This window comes from Eleginops maclovinus, chromosome 23 (assembly GCF_036324505.1).
Source record: "Eleginops maclovinus isolate JMC-PN-2008 ecotype Puerto Natales chromosome 23, JC_Emac_rtc_rv5, whole genome shotgun sequence".
Taxonomy (NCBI): Eukaryota; Metazoa; Chordata; class Actinopteri; order Perciformes; family Eleginopidae; genus Eleginops; species Eleginops maclovinus.
The window spans coordinates 21,357,471-21,366,589 of NC_086371.1; positions in this window are offsets into that span (position 1 = coordinate 21,357,471).

Here is a 9,119-nt window from a genome sequence, read left to right on the forward strand (position 1 = left end):
TGTGTTTTAACCTGACATGACGAACTAGTCAGACTCAACTTATGTACCCCTACGTCCACTTTTGGGGGTTACCCTCCTATAAAGGGGTGTTTCCCACGCTGTCTCTGCCCTTTTGCTGTTGTACTACATGGGAGAGGTAAGCGATTTTGTGGTTGTAGTAACTTCCCCTGTTAAGCTAGGTTTATGGAATTTGTTTTACAGCTTTGACTCGCTGTGCAATATTCTAACATTTTCCTGTGTTGTTTGATTTGCGTAGAGGCTTGAAGTACAGAAGTGTGATTGACGAAAGGATTTTGTTGTTCCCCTTTTCGCCGTCAGGTATGTTTTCCATGTTTTAATGTACCATGCCCTTTTGCTGTTATACTACATGGGAGAGAGGCTTGAAGTACACAAGTGTGATTGACGAAAGGATTTTGTTGTTCCCCTTTTCGCCGTCAGAAATAAACGGAGATCGCCTCCAAAGACATTAATGGCCTGCAGCGTATTAATCAACACACAACGCAGAGAATACGAAAGTCCACCGGTTACACTTGGTGCCGTTCGACCCGTCGCATCTCCGATCAGCGCCCGTCTGGTCACCCGGGATTCAGCTGCTGACACTCGGCTCCTCTCCTCCTTCTCCCCGCTTTGTGGCCGCTGGGAACTGCGCTCACCCCAGGTGCGCGCGAGGTGTGTCAATCAAGGGGTTAAAGAGACACTCGTGCACTGCTTTGGGGAGTGTGTATTTCTGTTTGGGTTTTTTTTTCTTTTTTTTTTTCTCTCTATTTCGTTTCACGAACGAAATAATTTTTTAATAATTTTATTCTATGGTCTATGGCCACTTAAAGGGGACATCTTGGTGAAAGAAATACAAAGTGACTGTATTTGTATAAGGGGTGATAGTAACCCCAGTGAACATATGTTGATGGTCTTTTAACCTTTATTGGTTAAGTATTTCTGTTTTGCACCAGTATTGCAATACATTTTTTTTTTCTTTAATTTTTGTGGCGCATTTGATTTTGGTTGCCACTTTGGGTTTTTATGTGCTTTGTGAATACTATGCTGTGCTAGGCTCATATTGGGAAATCTGTATCTTATGTCAGACGGAGATACTTTTGAGGTTCATACTATGGCTGGTCGTGGACATGATGTTACCTTTGGGGTGGGGAGGGCCCAGCAGATCGCTTCGCTGTGTTATGGTAGGGGTAGGTCTATGTCCCCCTGTGTTCTCAACTACACAGTTGATCAGTCAGCTGTTGACCCATCATTAGCCCCCACTGCTAGCTCCACGCCACTTACCTGGTCAGCCCCTAAGCCTACACAAGTCATCTCTGTTGAGGCTCTTGGAGACATGATGGCTGATTTGGCTAAACAAATTGGAAATAGCATCTCGGCCAACCTCAGCGCTATTCACCAGTCCAGTACGGTCCAGCCTCAGTCTCCTGCAGGTCAGTCGTCCAGTGATGCAGGTTTGTCACAGCTTAAGGTCGTTGTGCAGTCTGACGCCAAAGCTCCACCTTATTTCAGGGGTGATCATACTGATGTGTTCTCTGTTCATGAATGGGAGGACATGATGAAAGGTTACCTAAATAGGGTTAAATGTGACACTGACATGCTGAAATGTATGCCCTGATAATGTCAAGACTAACGGGCAGAGCTAGGGATGTGGTGAAGGTGTCTCTCCGCAGCCGCCCTGAACCGAGTGCAGCTGACCTGCCCACGGCTGTGTTTGACATATTGAAAGGTAACTTTAGTGAGCTGTCATACTCCAATTTGCCTATGAAAGATTTCTACAGCACCATTCCCCATGCTAATGAGGGTGCTATGGATTACTGGATTCGCCTTAACAAATCCATTGACGCTGCTGATGAGTGCCTCCGGAGGAGAGGTAGGTCCGTTGAGGACCCCAGTGCTGAAGTGGTCATGATGTTCATTAATCACTGCCCCGACCCCAGTCTCGCCATGTCATTCCAGCTGAAGGCGCCTGAGCAATGGACTGCAGCTGAGGTTCAGGAGCGTCTGGATAGTCACATGAGGAATGTGAGGAAGACGGCAGCTCAGTCCCATCACGCGGTGGGTTTGTCAGTTTACAGTCAGAGCCCTGTGACTGGTTCCTTTCACCCTTTCAGTTCTGGGGTGTCTCAGGCTGCATCAGCGGCATGTCAGCCAAAGCCCCCACCTGCCTCTCTGCCTCCTTTCGCCTTGGCCTGCAGTCAGCCTAGCTTGGATGGGATGATGGTGAGTCCCCACAAGCCTGCTTCCTTGACTCCGCCTCCTGTTGCTGTTCCTGATCCAGCTCCTGCTGCCGTTGTCCAACCAGCCGCCGAGCCTGGTGTTCAACAGGTCGTGGCTATGTTTGACAAAGTTTTGTCCTTGTGCAACGCCTCCCTTGCTACCAACCAAAGGGCAGGCAACTATCAGCCAGTCAACCGTCAGTCAGCCCATCGTCAGCCTGGGCGTCCCCGTAACCAGCAGCACTCTGAGCCCTTCACATGCAGAGTTTGTGGTTCCACAGACCACTCAACACACGCACACTGCAGACTGTACAGACTGTGCCTCAACTGCTTCAGCCCCGGCCATATTAGACAAGGTTGCCCACAGCCCTCCTTCTCCTCAGCCGCACCACCCCCTTCTCCCTCCAATACTGATTTAAACTAGCCCGCCCATGTGATGAGAGGGGTAACATGGGCAGTGCTGGTGACGCCCTCACTGAAGAACAGGATTTGCAGTCGACCTATATGAACTGCTGTAGTAGTCTTCCCAATAACAATACGGTGATTGTTGTAGGCTCACAAAGAGTGGGAGGAGCTAGTGACTTGTTTTATGCTCCGGTTTCCATCGGGGGTCAATTTACTTTGAGAGGGATGCTTGATTCAGGGAGCATGTCATGCACGCTCAGTGTGGAGGCGGAGTCCAAACTCAGAGCCGCTGGTGTTCTCCTGAGTCCTCAGCCTGTGCCCGAGAGGGTGGTCCTTGTTGGCTGTGGTGGCCTTACGACGCAACCCAGATGTATCTATGACCTGAACATTGAGATTTATGGATCCAAATTTGTTGTGCCGACTATCCTTGTTCCGGGGCAGAGGGACAAACTTATCATCGGGAGCAATGTCATCAGACCCATGATACAGGGGATGAAATCCAACGAGAAGTACTGGGAGCTCATTCGCTCCAATACCTCTGACCCTGAGTGTGAGCAGTTCCTTCAGTTGCTCAGCTGCATAACCCGTTGGTCTGGTCCTGAACTGCCTGACAAGGTTGGCACCGTTAGGCTACGGCAGGCTGTCACCCTTGCTCCACAGCAGGAGTATTTGGTGTGGGGGAAGTTGCCCAGTAGTGCCCCTGTTTCACCTGGGAGCACTATCATTGTGGAGCCCACCTCCTCCCGCTCAGCCCCTAAGGACATTATTGTCGGGCGGGTTGTTGCACCCATGTGGGGTGATCGCTGGGTCCCGTTGAAAATCCTAAACGCAACAAAGAGTCCTGTAACACTGCGCCGCAATGCAAAAGTGGCAGATGTGTTTCCATGTGTTGCAGTAGAGGATCTTCCCATCTCCCAGGGTGTGAGTAGGCCACAGGCTGACCAGGCTCCTGACCCTGCCTCAAACTCAGATGCCACTTCTGCCCCCTTTCAGCGACTGAAAGACTGTGGATTGACAGATATCGACCTTGAAGGCTGTGATGTCTCAGATGAGTGGAAACAGCGGCTGGCTGACCTAGTGCTCACTTACCAGGATGTCTTCTCGAAGGACAAGCTGGACTGTGGGGGAAGTTCGTTCACCGAATTCACCTTACTGATGATCACCCCTTCCGGCTGCCCTATCGCCGTGTCCTTCCAGCACATTATCATAAATTGAGAGAGGTGCTGTCTGAGATGGAATTGAAAGGCATCATCAGTAAGTCAGTCAGTGAATATGCCTCGCCGCTGGTCCTGGTCTGGAAGAAGTCTGGAGACTTGAGGATCTGCACTGACTTCCGTTGGCTTAACGCCAAGGCCGTCAAGGATGCCCACCCGCTGCCCCACCAGGCTGATTGTCTCGCTGCCCTTGGTGGAAAAGCCTTTTTCAGTACCATGGATCTCACATCGGGGTTCTACAACATCCCCCTCCATGAGTCTGACAGGCGGTACACGGCCTTCACAACACCCTTAGGCCTGTATGAATATAACAGACTTCCCCAGGGCCTGTGCAACAGCCCCGCATCCTTTATGCGGATGATGATCAGTGTCTTTGGTGACCTGAACTTCTCCAGTCTCCTCTGTTATCTGGATGACCTACTCGTCTTTGCACCTTCTGAAGAGGAAGCCCTGAAGCGACTGGACATGGTCTTCTCACGTCTCAGGGCCAACAACCTAAAGCTGGCACAGAAGAAATGCCACTTTCTTCGAAAGTCTGTGGGGTTTCTTGGCCATGTGGTGGACTGCAGTGGTGTCTCAGTTGACCAGGAGAAAGTGAAGGTCATCTCAGCTTTCAGGAAGGAGGACCTAATGAACAATGACAGCTGCACTCCATCTCAGCGGAAAGTTAAATCTTTCCTTGGGATGGTGCTATTACCAGCACTTCATTCCTGGCTGCTCTTCCATCGCGAAGCCGCTCTACACTTTGACTGCAGGGCAGAAGCGGAGAGTTAAAGGCTCCTTTGGTCGACGGAGAGCTGGTACCTTCCGAGAACTGACTCCCCAGGATTGGACTCCTGCCTGCGAGAATGCGTTTGAAGATCTGAAAAGTGCTCTCCTCGACAGTGTGGTGCTGGCACACCCAGACTTTGATAGACCTTTCATCCTCTCCACCGATGCGTCCCTTGATGGTCTGGGTGCTGTCCTTTCACAGAAATAAATGGAGATCGCCTCCAAAGACATTAATGGCCTGCAGCGTATTAATCAACACACAACGCAGAGAATACGAAAGTCCACCGGTTACACAGGGTTAAGATAATGCTACTTCGATATGTACTTGTTAGTGGTAAAGGAATAATTCAGATCCTTTACTTAGAGTATGTACTTACTGCAATAGAAATTACACTTAAGTAAAGTAATTAAGTATTATGGGCAAACTGTACTTCAAGTATAAAATGTGTAAGTATCGAATGCAGAAACATTTAAAATTCATTAAAAAAAACATCCCCAAAAATAAAAATGATTTAGAACAATAAATTACTTAAATGCTGTATGATGGAAATTCCTTTTTGAGCAAAGTTCACATAAAACTTTTGGACAGTTACATTTATAACAAACCATCTATTTTATATGTTTTTGTTTCTCTTGTACCTTTCCTAAGTTCTAAAGTTACTAGTTACTAAAATTGTAAGTCAATAGCACAATCTTACCTTTTGACTTGTACTTAAGTATAGTAAGTTTATGGTGGAATAGTTAAATAATACTCAAGTACAATATTTGAGTACATTTGCTTAGTTACATTACACCACTGTCAGTTACCAAATACAATTGACATGGATATCTTTGGAATATTTATTTTCAATGCAAATGAAATGCATTGTGCATACTGAGCATATACGGTTGGGCAAATCCAATTACCCTCACAAAAACCTCTCAAACTGGCACAAACTCCAGGTGCACTTTGTTTATGTTACAACATGTAGGAGGTGCAGCTTTCCTTTGTTGTTGTTGCTACTGTTTGTTTTATTAAATCAAAGCCCACAAGCAAGACTTTTCTCTGGTAATGCAAGAGGAGTATTGACTCAAAATGTTCACATTTCATCTTAATAGATCATCATTTAATAATCAACACAAATATTAGTCAAGTCACTAAAACACTAAAACATTTTGCTGTATTTTAAATAAATGTATTCGAAATAGACCATAATCAGCCTTCAGAATTCACCATGTATAAAATGTGGGTAAATCTACAACAGACAAGACACAAGAAACATTTATGATAGCTATGGCACCGGTACGGATTAGTATAATTTTGGTTGTTTGTTTGGGGCAAATCTGAGTGCAGTGTAGACTGTTGGAAGAATGCATTGGAAAACACAAATTGGCAAAAATATGTTTTCAAAAAGTCTTCAGTACTGAAAAACAACCCATCCTTAGGCACTAAGGTCCTGAAAAATACGAGAAATTTTCCACACAAAGAAGTGACTCATTGAAAGTGAAGTAAGAGGCAGAGAGTAAACACACTGGATTACAGCTTCCCAACTTTACTGGACTGAACCAGTTTTGTTTGGCCTCTCTATTAGACAATTGGAAAACATTATAGTCCTTTTTTATAGGATTATCAATGTATTTTAGATTTTGAATGCTGTTCAGTTTTGTGACTGTATTGTATTTTCAGAGTTTTTTGTGCCTTTTCGTCCTTATCTGTTTTTTTCTGTAGGTTTAACAGTAGGTCCACTGAATCTTTTGCAATGCTGTCACAACAAAGCTGTAGGCATACCTATATTTTCTAAAGGGAACATTTGTCACCTTTCACATGACTGTTCAATTAGTAGGTGATGGTTAATGTTTGTAGGATATTGACCTAGAAAGCTAAATACTCATGCTTGCAGCACTGTGCACTATATTTTAGTATGTTATTTTCATAGTTAGATATGTACCTAGTTTGCCATACGATAAAAGAGACCAAGTAAGTTCTGTTTTTTTTTGGGCGGCATCTACAACATGGCCACTGGCGACCCAGAGGCGGCAATAACAAAAAAATAAACTATAATAGTTCTTCATTAACTCGCTGTCAAGTCAAATTATGGTGCTAAATACAGTAACACAATTTGCAGCTATGAACTTAACTTTCTCTTTCAATTTAGCAAGCATTTTGGAATGTATTGCTTCAAATGCCTATATTTACCATTAGGGGAGAGTGGGGTAAGATGAGCTACTTTTTACCTATGTCGTCCTGTAGGCTAGCAGAAATGAGATAGATGTGAAATGACAACAACCTTTTTATCAGGACGTCTTCTGTCATAAAAATGAAAATAATGCATCTATAGCAAAGGGCCATGAAAATATGACTTCTCAAAAAATATGTGTCTTGTGGCTTAACTTGCTCCATCCAAGTGGTTAGTCGATCCACATCAAGGGGTGATTTTAGCCCTCTTGACGAAGACCAATTTACTTTTTAAACTTTAAACCCGAGCATGAGTAAAAACATATATCATCCTTTCTTTGCCACTACCTGCTTAGGTGTCTGCGCTGTTGTGACACCTCGTCAACATTATAAATCATGTTTGGAGGGAATTTATGCTTGTAAAACAAACGTGAAAGAGCCAGATCTGAATCAGAATTAACTTAACAGCCCTTAATAGATATCCTTGTAAATGTAGTAGGTAAACACTACAGGCTAGCTAACGTATAGGCTAGTCATTTATAGTTAGTCTCTCATCGGTCATTCACTTAAACCACATTGTCATCTCCAGGTATACGGTAGCAACGATGGTGATTTAAAATGAATGAACCATTATACAACTAAAAGAATAGCATTCATTCTACGAAGACACTTTTTTAGCCAGACGACACAAGTTACCCTTAGCTGATCTATTGAATCATGTGATCTCTTGCACACCCTACCTGTCTGAACTGTCCTCTTTACAGTTGTTTGGTAAAGGAATGTTGATGTTTCTACAATGTTTAAAACATCAACAATAATGTGTACGAACCTACTTCAAATACAAAAAAACGTTTAAAAACCCTGTTAGAACATGTTTTTGTAAGCACCTTAAATGTTTCTTTTTGGAAATAGTTTTATAAATACTTCTGCTAAGGTTATGTTTTGTGTTTGGTTTGTTGGTTTGTGTGTCTGCTTGTCATTTCGGCAAAAATATATTGCCCAAATTTTCATAAAACTTGGTGGAAGTGTGCAGCATTGGCCAAAAAAGAACCCATTAAATGTTGGAGTGCATCCAAGTCTGGGGGACACGTGCACTATATTTCTCCAAATGGAAACGGCCTTGGCGAAAGTCTGTTCTCTTCCAGTGCGTTTCTTTTTAAATTGGTTGAGCATGACATCAGCATGATGCAGTAAATGTTTTTGACCTACAGTATACCACACCTTGCCCTTCACCATGTTTTGCTGTTTCAGTGAAGGTTCATCATCCTCCCTTTTGTTTATCTGGTGCATTTGACCAGTCAAATCCATTTGTAAACTGGTTTGCACTGAATTTGATCCGCGTTCCATTTCCATGATTACGTTCACCTGTCACTATGTATACCATGCAGTAGGTAGAGCTGTGAGAATCACTGAGCCTGTATTTGTGCTTGATACGTTTAATGATTGTAAAAGAATGATACTGCAAAAACGTCAACAGACAACTTTTCACCGTGAGTGATAGCTCCAGTCCCTTAACCCTGCCTTTTCAGTGCAGTTGAGTTCAGGAGCTATAATCCACTGTGTGGTCACTCTTTTACCGTCACTGACTGCTATGCTGCACCTGGCCTAAATATAGGATTGGACATCCAAACAGCTACTGCACTGTATCTTCCAAATTTGGCTTCTTCTGTCCTTATGATATAAAGCAATGACTGGGCATGCTCGTGAAAGCAATGCAGTGACGGTTACATTAAAGGACTCGGATCTGCTAACAGTTGCCCCTGTAATTTGTTGCCTCTGGTGCAGTTTCTTTGAAATACGCCTATGCAGAGAGGCAGGACATGAGTACTGAGACATGTTCCGTAAAACATTTTGTACTGTGCAGTTTTTAGACTAGGTGGTGCTTGAACCCGTCACAAACTGTACTTGTCCCCGGCTTTTGTGTCTTAATCCGACCACTTCACCTTTGTCCGAGATCCGCCGAGGAAGCAGCAGCAGCGTGTAAATAACAGTTTTCAGCCCTCCGTCCTCATTTTCTATCATACACTTGCTGCAACACATGCCCAGCGGCACGTTTTACTGTTTACGCCTGCTATGAATAATGATTGACCAGATGGTAGAAAGTTCTCGCTCAGCATGTGATGTAGCGCTAGCTGTAACTGTGCGCCTGTGTGACATCACTGTCCTCTCCCTGAAAAAAATCCTCCTACGCAGCGTGTTTTTACCCATGATGAGAGGATACGAGGAGTCCAAATGTATCGGAAGTAATATTTTGAAGAAACACTGCAGGCTGTGTGTGTGTATTTAGGTCTGGTCTGGGGCAGCATGCCAGCACTACTCTGCATCACACTCTGCAAGTACAAACAGCAGCCTCAGATGAAG